The following is a 14,029-nucleotide window of genomic DNA, read 5'->3' as shown; positions in this document are numbered from 1 at the left end:
AGATTCACGCCCTCGCTTGATAAATATCCAACTCTGCGGTTTAAAGCTTCCGGGAAACTGCCGTACACACAAATATAATATTTACAAAATAACATGACTAAAATATGTGAAATTATCCGGTGCACTCAACCACTTTATTATAAAAATGTTGTCATTGGGAGCTTAACGGTCAAATCCCCCGGTATCAGGGTCATAAATAATGATAAAGCTTTCAAGCAAAAAATTCGTCACCTAGAAGATCCCCTTCGAAGTACAGCAGATACGTAATAAAGATAAGAGACGTTTAAAATTGAATTTCGATTGTTAGTGGAATTTTTTATGAATCTTTTTTTTGCAGTCTGTGGCGAGAGCAATCAAGTGTTTGACCACCAATTAATCGTGGCCCCCGGGCACATCGTTGAGCCCGGAATTTGCCCTTTATTTCCACCGCATTCACCCCCTTTCCTCAAAGTACACCCAACATTGGTAATAATTAACGAAAGCATGAGATAGTGGATGCCTACCTACGGTCTAGCAGAACCTGGAGGCTCTTGCCAACCTTTGGGCAGTGAGAATTTCGGGGGATAGTGATAGATCTTGACCATAAGAAACATATTACTAGATTTCACCGTTATTCAAGGGGAAAATTTATTATTCAATGTCGTACATTTTGAGATAGATAGATGGGGGAAGAAAATTACTGCAATTTATTATTAAACTATATTGGGAACCGAATTATTCAAGTGGAGATAATTTTAGTGAACTTTATTAGGTGATTAATTATTTTTTATTTGTTTTTTCTTGTGTGAGGGTTAAGTTTTCAGTGCAGGGTGATTTGTTGAGTTGACTGAAATTATTATTAGGGAGGGTAATTATTATTTGTCGTGAGTTTCGGAGACAATGATTAGTGATGTTAAGTTAGATGTTAATTTCAATGAATCTACTCGGTGTGCATTTACTTTTCGTGCGATTGTCGGTTGATTTCACGACATCTACCTCATTAGCCATTTATTAATCTTTTAGGGATAACTTTTTTCAAGAACACCATGAAAACCACTTTGACACAAAACGGGAAAATCGAGTTCGGGGAAACCATAACTCCTGTTCGACCTATACCTCGCGTGTGAGAAGCCCGGCATTTAATTATTTATTGTCTCCTAACTGTGTAGCATAGCTAGTTAGCATATCTGAATAGTTGAGGAATATTATAAACATTATATCCATGAAAAACAAGGGGGCATTTCGTAAAGAGAACTTGTTGTCTACGAATATATTGTGCCTTAATGTATTTTATTATTATTTTTCTCTCATTATATATTATCATATCTGAACTTATATACAATTCGGTATAACCCTTGTCCTAATTATGCCCTTTTTTATAGTTTTTACATTCAAGAATTCACCATTAAACTGGTGCAGCAAAAAAATGACAATTAAAACTGTGACTCGAGACCTGACGTCAATTTGAGGCTTTTCAGCAGCTGATTCTGAAAGCTTTGCGATGGTAAGATAATATATAATTTCTTTATATAGTTATTATGCCGTCAATGAGTGGAATGGGCTTATCTACGCAACCCCGACAATTCCAATTCGCTTTTGAATCACATATGTGAATGTCTCCCTTCGGTTTCATTGAATTTTTATTCTCCCAATTTCTGTGGGTATCCACGAGTGTTTCGAAGTTGCCAGTAAATTCGATCGTAACTCGATTAATTTGCCTCGGAAGCGAACAGAGAGGGTCGAAGATGAGGTAGCCAGTAGTTTCCACCAGAATATAGTTTGGTTGGACAAGAGGAAAGAGGAGTTTACCATCGAGGGAGAGAGAGTAAAAGTAAAAAGGGGGATTGGCACATGGAACTAGACCAACAAGCTAGCGCTGTCGGTGTCGTATCCTAGGTAACGGCTCCGCAAACAATCATGCCCGAGCCTTCGCACACACGATGTTATCCAATGTGTGTCGTGGTTGCATGCAAACCCGAAGAGCATATACAGAATTGGAAGGATAGTACAACAGTTAAATCTGAGTAAAGAGTTGAATCATGAAATTGATTTTTCGGGGAATAGAGCCCATTACATGAGGATCCTTCATCAAATGTCACCACTGATTATGTAATTATCACGTGTTTGAGTGGCTGCGGGGGTGGTAATGCACCAGGGAAAAAAAATTTTGAATTTTCTTGACTGGTATTTTACCGGAAATTAATTAATTTTGAGTTTCTATAAAAAAGAATCATGAATCATGGCTACCCCTCTCGATCTCGAAATTATTACATTCTTCTCGTCATTTTTACTCAATATTTTCCTTCACGTGAAGTAAAATGAAACGCAAGAAGAAATAGATAAAATGGGAGAAAAGTTTTTGCATAGTAGAGTGAAATGGAGAAGGAGTAAAGGGCAGGGGGGAAGAACGGGCGGAGGAGTAAAAAGTGTAAAAAAAAACTGGACAAATCCCAGAAGAGTCCGGGGATCTCTCTAGTCTTCCGACAATGGGAAACAATCGGCTTGGTCCTCGTTGCTCTCTGTGCATCTATATATCTGGTCTGCAGAAAAATAAAAGGAGACGAGTGAAATGGGAGGAGAGTGGAGAAAGCACCGAGGTCGGACTGATTTCCCCGTGGGTCACTTGAGCTTTCCGCGTTTTCAGAAGTGGTGAAAAAAAAAAAGAAATATTTCTGGCCCTTAAAAAGAGAGGAGTCTGGTTTAGGGGGCTGTAACTGTCGGGAAATTTTTGGATTTAGGAGGTCTAAAAAATCTTCGTTATTTTTTAAGGCGGGAGCCAGTGTAGCCATCGAAAAAAGAACTTCGTGAGGTTCTTCGAGGACAGCCACTAGAAAAAATATCAAATGAATCATCCGGATCATCTCTTGATGGCATATTGTATATTCTACTTCAGAGAGATATCATATTTGAAAAATCAAAATGATAGGAAATTGTGAAAATTTTTTCTCTGCAATTTACATACAATAGATACTCCTGCCTTGTGCCTACTTGAAATTCCTGTGGTCCACGGTACCTTTACGACTTCGCCAGGACTCCCAGCATCGTCTTCATACCACCCGGGTGATTTTAAATAATTAATTCTAACATAGTTACCGCTGTTTTTATAACTGTTTTACCGTCCAACGCCTTGGCGTTACTGTGGAGTTACCCATGTATAATTTAGCTGACGGTGTTTAAAGTTAAATCCCAAGGCGCACAGGAGGTGCGAAACAGAACGAGGCGAAGAAGGTGGCGATCCAACGTCGTCAGGGTGTGCGGACTAACCCCTGTCCCTCGCTCTTCCCACCCCCTCACCACCCTTAGACTCCCGTCGACGTCGTAACCACGTGAAAAATTAAAAAGGAGGCCAACTGTCGTCGGATTTACGTCTTTAATTATTTATCAATTACCGGGCCAACATTTATACGTCGGAGAAATTGAGGGATTTTTTAGATTGTTGGTAACTAGTTTCATTGCTTCTCAAGTTTATGGATTTCGGCGTTTTTCATTTGTAAATAGAACTGTCGGAGTTCGGATTTATTTGGACAATGGAATTTCGGGGATCCCTTCAAGGGAGGCGTCTTCAGATAGCCCAAGTTCAGGCTCAAACATCCCGGTTATTCTCATTTTTTGGGCACCATAAAATATTAATATAATATTATCATGATTGAGATCTACATCTTCCTCAATAATTTCTCAAAAGTGTGATTTCCCAGTTACAATCGGTATAAACTATCATCCTCCAATGTAATCAGAAGCCATAAAATTTATATCAGGTAATATTCTACTAGAAATCCCATTACGCGTATTTTTTAGCGCAGCCAGCTTAATATTGAATGCTACGGGTGCATAACTTGAACATTTCCACTTCCACCATACCAGTTTGCATTATTTATTCAGAACCTCATCTCTGGAAACAGCTAAACTGGTACAATTCACCTACCGAAAGTTCTGAAGATGGCCAACGAAATTACAGAATATTGTGTGATCATATATGCCTATTCCTTCAATAAAATTAATTTATAAAAGATTAATTGTCCCCCTCCCTTCGATCCTCGGGCCCTTTCATCGGCCGATGTATTTTATCTCCAGGTAATTTTTTTTGAATGACATTTCGCTCCGGAGTTGTCCAACTTTTTGACTAATTTTCATCGAAATTTTCTTGCCGCATGCAGTCCCTTTTGGACGGCCACAGGAATTTATTTTATTTCATTAGATCCCGGGAAAAAAAAACTCATGAAGCATTGATTCGTGCTACCGATGTATTTACTACAGCAGTATTCAAGCGTGCACATGTATCCAGGAAAAGAGATCCGAAAAAACCTATCACGAAAAGCTCCAACAGTTCCAAGTGAAATCACCAGGATAGAGCGATAAAACAATTGTTGTTTCCGAGGCTCAGAGGTACCTACAGTCATATTTTCCAGGAGAAATACACCAAAGGGCAGTACTCATAAAACATGCAAGTGAAAATGCGGGAGGTAAGAGAGAAAGCGGCTCTTATATCTTCGGCTGGGAGTATTGCGCGCACCCCAAAGACTCGAGTGTAAGATGTACCCGACGGGTTGAGATTTACTTCATGATTATTGGTAGATATTCCACTCGTTTTATCTTTCCAAGCTGTACAATTTTGTTACAGAAAGAGGGCTCTTCCTCGATGAAATTTTCGTGATTATTCATGAACGAGAATTCGTATGGATAAATAATTAATAACTGAGGATTTGGGTACAGTGGGAGTAGATTTCTGATATTTCAATGTACAATTTTGTTGAATTAATCGTCAGGGTTTTGTTGAATTAATCGTAAACGAAAAGGTTTGTATTGGAAATTTTTGAAACGTGATTTCGGATTTTTAAATTCCATCAATGAGTGATGAGTCTGAATGTACAGAGATTAATGGGATTTGTGTTACATTTTCGAAAATTGCGGATGCGAAGAATTTGGGAAATTTAACGATTTCTTTTTTATGATATGATATCCACCTACATATACCCAAATTAACATTGTTTTACAGTTACCATAAACTTGGAATATTCTCAAGTCTACCCCACCCTCTGCGAGGGGACTAATGACTCAAAATTCAATCAAATTTGACAATAGCCCTTTTGTTGGAATTTTTATTGAATTTCTCCCTCAAAGCATCTCCATTGTAAAAAGTTTTATCATGCAATTGTGCTCGTCCGCAACTCTATCCCCAAGCAGGTTAAAAAATTCAAAACCCCCCGAAAAAGTCAAAACATCATGACCCGGCGGTTCGCACCCAAAAGAAACCCCTGAAAGCGGTCTCAGTGTTCCAAGCACGGGGTCGCTTTGACGCAGCCCCACGGGTACATTACTAGGATTGCCGCCACCAATTGAACTCCCACGACGCCAACCTCTCGCCAAAGTCCGTGTTCCTCCCAACTCTCTGGTATACACCAAACGCGCTCCACCTTTTGCTTCAAGTGCTGTACCCTTTATATGTCTGCAAACACTGGTGAGGCAAGAACCCCGCCGGCAATACCACAAACCCAGGCCACCGTTCAAACATATCCCAATCATTTCTCCTTTCCTCCCAACTATACACTATGCCACCCCCCTGTGTCACTATCGTTCGTTTCTCGTCAGTCTTGGCAGCCCCCTCCCTCCCCCCGTCCCGTTCACCCTTTTCCTACGATACCTGGCGCCTTTGACTCGAAACTACCCTGCCATTGTCAAACGCAGGTTATTTGAGTTGGTCCATTGTGTGGGATCATATTGGGGATAAAATCACTGGATATTAGGCAATCTTTGCAATATGGAAAAGAGTGTATTGTTGAAGAAAACCTTCAAAATTTAGTTCTCAGAGAACTAGTCCAAAAGTAATTTTTTAACATGGTATCGCAAATAATTGGTGATTGACTTTTAAAAATCAGTAACTCATTCTTACAAATAAATACTTTCCTGTGCTCGGGGACACCAGGTACTCACACATAAAAATTCCTATCAATACCGAAAATTTTGTAATTAATGATATGGGACTTTGTAAAATTTAGTAAACAGTACTATGAAATTCCCATCTAGGTCAGTTTATCTTATTGGGCCTGCCTGTTCCTTTATCAGGGGAAATGTTGTATCAGACTTTGTTTTGTTAAACCGATAGAAAATTTTACTAAACAAGATAGTAATTTTTCCCAGGCCTGCAGTGTGCACCGAGATTGTAAGGCAGCAGAGTAATGTTTATCGCAATGACACTATAAAAATTGTCCGGTTTTTTTCCTTCGTGTGCTTACGACCCATCAAGTACAATTGGAACATTTAAAAAAATTCAGCAGAAAAAAAAATGTTAAAAGCACAATTTTTTCCCTTCCCTTTTCTATTTTACTCCAGCAACCCTTGGTTTTTTGTCTTCCAACAAAAGCTCCTCGAAAAGCCCCACGTACATACGTTTTATATACACGTAGATAGTTGGTTAAGCCGAACGTACAGTGGCACATAAAGCCCAACACAAGGAGGATCGCATACTTATGCCGTCGGTGCGCACATAAAGTTCACCGTAGCCCCCGCGTTAGACAAGGGAGGAGAAAGAGGAGGTGTCTTACACCACTATATTCGCTTTCTTCTTTTCCTACACGGGGGTTTCTCGGTACGCGGGCACAAGAATAAGAAACACGGGGGCATACATAAACAAGAAGGTTGGGGATGCAGCAATTTAAAACGTAGCCCGGAATTCCTCCCAACGGGGCCGTAGAGCGGCCCTCTATATTACGAATTCCCTTCCTCCGTGTGTGTTACTACTCCTCGGCCCACCATTTTTTCCCCAGCTCCTGCTCCTGCTCCTTTTCCCATTCTGACTCTATGCCGAAAAAAAATTTCTCCAGTTTGAAATACTGGTGAAGAAGGGAGGGAGAGGGGGCGAAGAGGTGAAAGAGCGAAGTGAATTAACCCGGGATTATGGCGGACGTTTGTTCTCTTTTTTAATTTCTCGAGTATTTTCTTTTTCTTCGGGAGTTGATTCAGTTTAATGGACTTCCTTCAATCGTATTTTTTTTTTTTTTATTTTGAAGTGAAGTTGGAGGGATTGAATGGGGTTGGGATGGCGGGGCGTGACGAGCGGTAGTAAACGAGTTGTCATAATTACTGAACTTCCTAAAAATATTGTTGCAATTGACAATTTGTGATCTCGATTTTTGACGATCTCCACTTGACGAAGTTAATTATAGTATTGTTGGTGTAGCCGGAGTACTAACGATGGTAATACCGATAGAAATCAAGTGACAATTTAATGATTAACTTGATTAATTAAATTTCATGAAATTTTTGACAGTATAATGAAAGAGCTTATTTTTGGAAGAAAATTTGCTCATTTATAGAGAATCTTTGCGCTCGCGAACACACCATTTTCACCGAATCAGTATTCTTAAGATAGAAAAATTATTTCTGATATCATTACCGATGCATATTGAACGAATTGATTTCTTTTAGAACAGTCTTCACAACTTGATATAACTATTTTATTACTTATCCCATCCGTGGCATAATTAATCTTAATTTAAAATTTAGTTTCTAAAGCGAGTAGGTTTTTTTCCGTAGAATATCAAGCAAAGTGTTTATGATTTTAATATTTTTACTGTTGCTGTCAGTCACGTGGATGCCACTTTGAATTTCAATGATAAAAAATTGACAAAAAAATAATTTCTCAAATTTTACGTCAATCCATCTCCACTCTCGACTTATTAATTTCTTTCTCATCATCTATTTCTCCACCACGATAAATAATGCACGATAATGAAGGCTTACTTGTTGATTCCTATGGCAATTATACGTCTCCCCTAATTGTCGCCTTCAATAAATTACGCCAGTAAATTAATATCACGTGGCATACACGATTATTATCCATAGAAAATGATAAAAAAAAAGGCAGAAGGGTCGTATATAATTGGGTTAATTCATTCAGAGGGCGTAAATTGTCGACGATTATGGCGGTACGATAAGGAGTAAGTGGAGGAGTTGAGAAGTTTGAATTTATTACATTGTCGCTTTTTACTGGTTACACGTGAGAACTGGGATTATGATAAAACTTTTTCTCCCCCTCCCGTCCACCCCCAAACCATCACCCCTATTTTTTTTTTCTTATTTGGTTTCGCTCGCGTGCTCAGTGACAATGTGCGTGCACTTAATCCGCTTCATCTTTTCGGTGGGACGAGACACATTTCTTCTTCTAATTTCCGGTTGACAAGTGCCTGAGTAATTTTTTTAAACCCTTGATTTGAAACTTTTTCCGCTTCCTCGGAGATCTGAAATTTCATTGAATATTCATTCGTTCCTAGTGAATTGATGAGTTGAGTAAACTGTGGAATGGAAAATTCGATTTCCAAGCTTCAGATGTTTAACCTCAAATGAAGAAACCACACGATTGGATTACCCTATTCATAAATATACCATTGATTTCATTTAACAATTTTATTTCTTTCTATTTTATTTACTATTGTGAGAAAAAGGGCCCAATAAAAATCACGGAGGATTAAACTGGGGTTATACTACTTGCTGGACCGTTCGCAATTTTTATCGGAACTTTATTCTCGCTTCAGAATTACGAAACTTGCACGTAATATTTAGTGAAGCTTTTCTCTCCGTGTACGTGGAGCATTCGAATAGTACTGAATCCCCTACCCCCCCCCCTCCTCCCCCTTGCCCACCCACCCACCACTTCCTTAAAAAATAATACCCTGTGGCAATATTGATTCGTAAATGTGATCATGAATCCTTAAAAATTGTCCACACTTCTGAATTCAATTTGAAAGATAAACACTTTTTTTATCCAAAACAAATCGATTAAAATGTTTGTTACCCATAACCCAATAAACTCCCGTCACAACCTCAATCAATTTTTAAATTACTGCCCTGAAAATTTAACACCGTTTGGATAACAGAGTGGATTAAGTCTGGAGTATAATTATTAGCTCAACTATATATGATTGATGATCGAGACAGTGTCTGGATCGATACCAGACCTCCCAGCATCAGGCAATTCGTCTCCAACTGGAGTATTTCAGATGGCAGTCAAATTGACTACAGTCAAATTGGAATAACACGAATTTCTCCGCTCAAACTCACTTAATATGAAACTGCGAAAGAGCTATCGGATGGGGGGGGGGGGAGGGGGAGGGATGTTGGACGGGTGAGGGGTGGTTCGCGGAGGACGAATTGGTAGTATGAATTTAGCCAACCGAGACTGTCTGACCTACTTCGGATCTTCACCACTAGTTTCTTCAGGGTTTTGTCCACTCACTCCTCCGTCGATTCCACTGAATCTGTCTCTCCGTTGGCGTCTGCCATGATTGACGTGTCTTTTTGGGTCGAAAGACGGATGGAGTCGAATAAATGGTTATGAGAGAAAAACCACTTATTCGTCTCATGAAATTTCAAGTTAATTACCAAGCGTTAAGACGTGTCATATTGAAGAAGAGTTTGAATGTCTGAGATGAATACGGCGGTGCAATCTCATTTGTGAATTTTTTGGAAGCAGTTCACTGGGTTCAGATATGATTCAATAAATTTATCCATTGGGAGAGCTGATGCTAAATATTACATTGTGCCAGTTTCGGTGACCGTTATATTAATTAACCACTCAATTAATTGATTTTTTTTAGCTATGCTATTAAATGAATTTTTTTGGTTAATTTTAAAATTAAAATTAACATCTGAATGTTTTCGTTGGTTTTTTTTAATTTAATAATATTTTTTTAATCATATCTTAAACAAATGTGACACGTAAAATTATGTTTTTTCCTCAGTACCCGGCATAATCCTAATTCTAGTTAATAAACACATTTTATTGACTGAATACATCGCTCGGTAATGGAAACGATTTGAATTAGACGGCAAAGACATTAAAAAATAGAAAATATAGCAAATTTAGATCCTATTGATTTTTTTTTTTACGTCGCATCAAACAGTGATGGAGGACTTTACGTATGGACTAACCTAATAGAAGCTTTGCAGCAAACATCGCGAGTATACATGTGTAAACGGCAACGGTTTCGTATAGTATGTTTGGAATAAGCTAGATAGGCTTGGATACCACCCAGAACTGGTAGTGATTCAGTAGCCCCCGTAGGTTTGTCCACACAAATGGCGATTTTGGGGATGGTGAGGGGATAAAGGGAGGGCCTGAATCAAGCCAACCATCATCGCTTACGGCATTTTGTACTAGCTGCGTTATTTCGCCTCAGTAATTTTCAACTCAAAGGATTCTATTTATTTATTTTATTTTTACCGAAATTCGTTGCAAGTTCTTGGAAGAATTTGCAACTGGCCATCGCCCGGGGGCCGTCAGCCACGTTATTTTTTTTATCAATTGATTGTTGAAGATGAACAAGGCCTCCCCAGGAGTCAGAACCCATAATTTGAACTCTGATGTCTGTGAGAAAAGATTCTATTTTATAGCTAAAATATTTACGACATAAATCGTTTTTTCTTCCAACTGATGCTGTGCTAAAGGGTATGTGATAACCCTTAATGATCGACAATTTAATTTAAGTTAAAGAATCTTCATTTCAATAAAAGGCTTGAAGTTAATTTTTACTGATTTCCTCATTATTTTCCCTGCGCGCTCTACATATGCGATTTTTATTGCGTTATCTTTGTCAAACGCAGAACTCCCATGGCACGTAGTTTCAGTGAATTTCTCCACTGAAATGGAAAGAGGAGGAGGAGAAAGGTGGGGGTGTTCGAAGAGGATAGATCTGTCGTCTCACCTAATCGACGTGACAGTCTCCCATCTCATCCTACAGTATTTACCCAACTCCACTTACAGTATCACCAGTTACAATGAGTGACATTGCGTTAAAGATTCAGAGGTGGGACGGTCAAAGAAGGTGATAGGAAGTTGAGACTTGTCCTCCGTATATCAGGGTCGACTTTGAGAGTCCCCGAAATCACGGTTACGTGTCAAGTTATAATCCTGAGGTTTTCCGAATTCGTCTCAATCAAAGAAGATTGAAAATATTTTTTTCGCCATTTCCAATTTCGTTGAATGCAATGCAACATTTTATGTTGAAATTTTCACAACATTCTTCATTTTTCTCGAGATTTTTGTCTGTATTTAATTTATTATTTATTAAAATTTTATTTCCACTCATAAAACTCATGTTTTCAATCAGAAAACAATTTTTTCCTTCTGTATGAAAAAAAACTGCAAGGGTACCTGACTGACGCCACCCAAGGGGATGACATAGCGCGGGGGTCAGACAATGTCCGTTTGTGGCCAGGTGGCATGGCACCCCTTCTAACTTCCCCATTCACCCTGTGCGATACATTTTTTTCCACTTGACATGTTCTCATTCCCGCCCTCTCCACCTTAAACCCCTAACCCCCTAGAAATAAAAAAAAAAAGGAGAGAAAAATTTACAAAACCCCTGTCGACATTCCACGCACCCCTTCAACCCCGACCACAGCATAAAAGTCTGATTATACTCATTAGCTTGATTGGAAGTATGTATTATTACATCTTTTTCCACCAGTTTTTCCTTATCCCTGTGAAAAACGTCATACCTTCCCTATTTGTGCACACCGAACCCTTTTGTTATATTTTCCTTTCCGTGTAACTTGTGAACAGCAATGAAATGTAGCATATGGCAGGTTAAATAAAACTGGAAATTATTAGTCATTGATTCAAGCGTTCTTATCTCTTGAAATAACAATATTTTTGTTACAAAGGTGAAGCTCGAGTGGTGCCATTGGACGAATGATTACCGTTTAAAATGTCAGGTTGTCAGGAGTATCATTTTCACAGTTTCGCGTGTTAAATGATGTTATCAACAACCGCAGAGTTGATGGTAGTGTCGATTTGGTACAATGTAATTACACATTTGTTTGTTATTGAGGAATTGATAAATATTATTTCTATGGAATGACAAAATAATTAATAAAATAATATTAATTCTGTTGTCCATTTTCATGCTCATTACCGAAGGACTCAGGAGCGTGAAAAATTCATTAAATATATTGAATTCAAGTCTGAAGTTGAAAAAAAAATTTTTTAATCAAAAACAAAGGCCAGTTCGTCCGAATTCAATCCACATTCTTCCATTGTCCTTTTATTTTCCTTTCTCTATCGAAAACGTTTTGAGCACAAGAGAAGGCAGGAGGGGTTGCATTCTCCTTCTCGATGCGAAACAATGCGCGCCTTCAGCCTGGGTAAAGTCCAACCAGCGTTGAAGTACCCTCTACGGTGGATACAGGGGCACGTCCAAAGGCCAAAGGGGCACGGGGGATAGGCAGCGAGGGGTTGGAGACGGCCCGTTGCAAGTAGCTTTAATATTTGATAAGGCGGGCTGCTGGTCATCCTGCCGAGGCGATAACACGGGCCCCGCGGGAACCTTCCGGCCAACATCCCTCGGAAAACGAGCCCTCTGTCCACCCCCCTTACCCCCTCGCGATGCTATATGGCGGTATATACACTCCTGCACCATCCGGAGAGGAGCAAAATGTCAACGTCCTGAGACCATCTCATATTTTCTCTTGCATTCAATTTTTTTTGTTAATTTAATAAACTCAATTCGATAGATTTAGATTTTTAGGAATGTGCGAAATCATTGGCGACATGAGTGGTCACGAAATAATAGCTCTTCGATTGGTATTCGCAGAGTATCATTTTGATATTTTTTCGACTGAATCGCAATTGTATCCTTAATTGTGCAACCCCTCGAATTTTCTCATTAACAATCTCCAACCCGGAAAAAAAAATTCATTACTGACGTTCCATTCACCCTTTCCATCCGCATACCGACCCACTCGATCCTTAACCGGTGCATGACAAGACCACAAAGATTTGTATTTACGTTGACAGGATGAATGAGCAGTGGCATGAAATATAAATGGCCACACGGGTTATATATCGTTTTCATCGATCGTCACACACTTTATCCGTGCCCTTGTCCATCTCCACCAAAGCGCAAAAAAAGTCTCTAAAAAAAAAGCCCCTCACAACTGAGGGGTAAAAAGAATCACACACAACCGACTTCTTTATTTATTTTCTTTTTTCACTTGAATGTTGTGTGTGGAAAAGACGACCGGAAAGAGAGAACCTCGGGGTGGGAGGGAGGACAGGCTGAGACGTTAATAATTCAGTCAGCGAATTCGAGCGCACAAATCTCAGCCTGTCACGCTTCTCAGTTTTTACTTTTATTTTTTTTTCCATCTCTTATAAAAAATATATAAAAAGTCAACAAAAACCCCCTCGAAATATCTCAAACAAGACAAACTTCATTGCACCGAGTCTTCGTACCTCACAACCCCTGCGCAAACAAACGCAGAAACCGAGGAATATTTTGAAAAGGCAATTGAAATCTATTGAATACTTTTCTCCAAATCATATAACGATATACAATTGAAGCATTGAACAAGATAATTATATGATTATTGGCTAGCTTTTGACGAATATGTCGACCTCCAGGGAAGATCGCAAAATTTTCCTCCCCCCAATACCCATTCATCTATCATTCCAATCTCCTTCCCCCAAAATTCCCTCTTCCAAAACTCAACCCTAACAAAATATCCATTTGAAAGTACAGTTCAACAGATTCGAAGAAGTCCCAAAAAGACCCCGTCACCCAAAAAAACCAAGAATCTTGAATACCCCACGAAGATGCACCGCAAAGTGTGTGTCCACCCCCGAAAAAACTATAAGGGTCAGACAGTGGTTGCGGCTAGCGGTCGTCCTCCCCCTCCTCCAGACAGAGACACCAAAATCCTCTCCCCCTTTCCCCTATAAAGATGGCCGACAGCCACCCCCGCGCAAGCGTTCCCCAAGCCCCGCCCGCATCCCTTCCTCCACGCCTGCACCCCCCAGTAGTAGTTATCGGTCTCTCTCCAAGCCGACCCACCCCCTCAGCCCTGACGTCTGCTCTTCCATCCCGTTCACTCCTATTATTCTCTGCCTTTTCCACTCCCTGTCCTATCCCTCTTGCACCCCACTGCCTCATCATTTTTCAACCCCTCGAGTCCTTCTCTCTTGGCAGAGCTTTTCGGGCTTTCTCGACCAACCACGCTGTGATCACGCGCAAACGCATCGCACGCTGACGATGACAGAGGGGCGGAGGGGTGAGAT

This window comes from Diachasmimorpha longicaudata, chromosome 5 (genome assembly GCF_034640455.1).
Source record: "Diachasmimorpha longicaudata isolate KC_UGA_2023 chromosome 5, iyDiaLong2, whole genome shotgun sequence".
Classification (NCBI taxonomy): domain Eukaryota; kingdom Metazoa; phylum Arthropoda; class Insecta; order Hymenoptera; family Braconidae; genus Diachasmimorpha; species Diachasmimorpha longicaudata.
The sequence above is the reverse complement of the archived record's forward strand: the minus strand, read 5'-3'. Positions refer to the sequence as shown.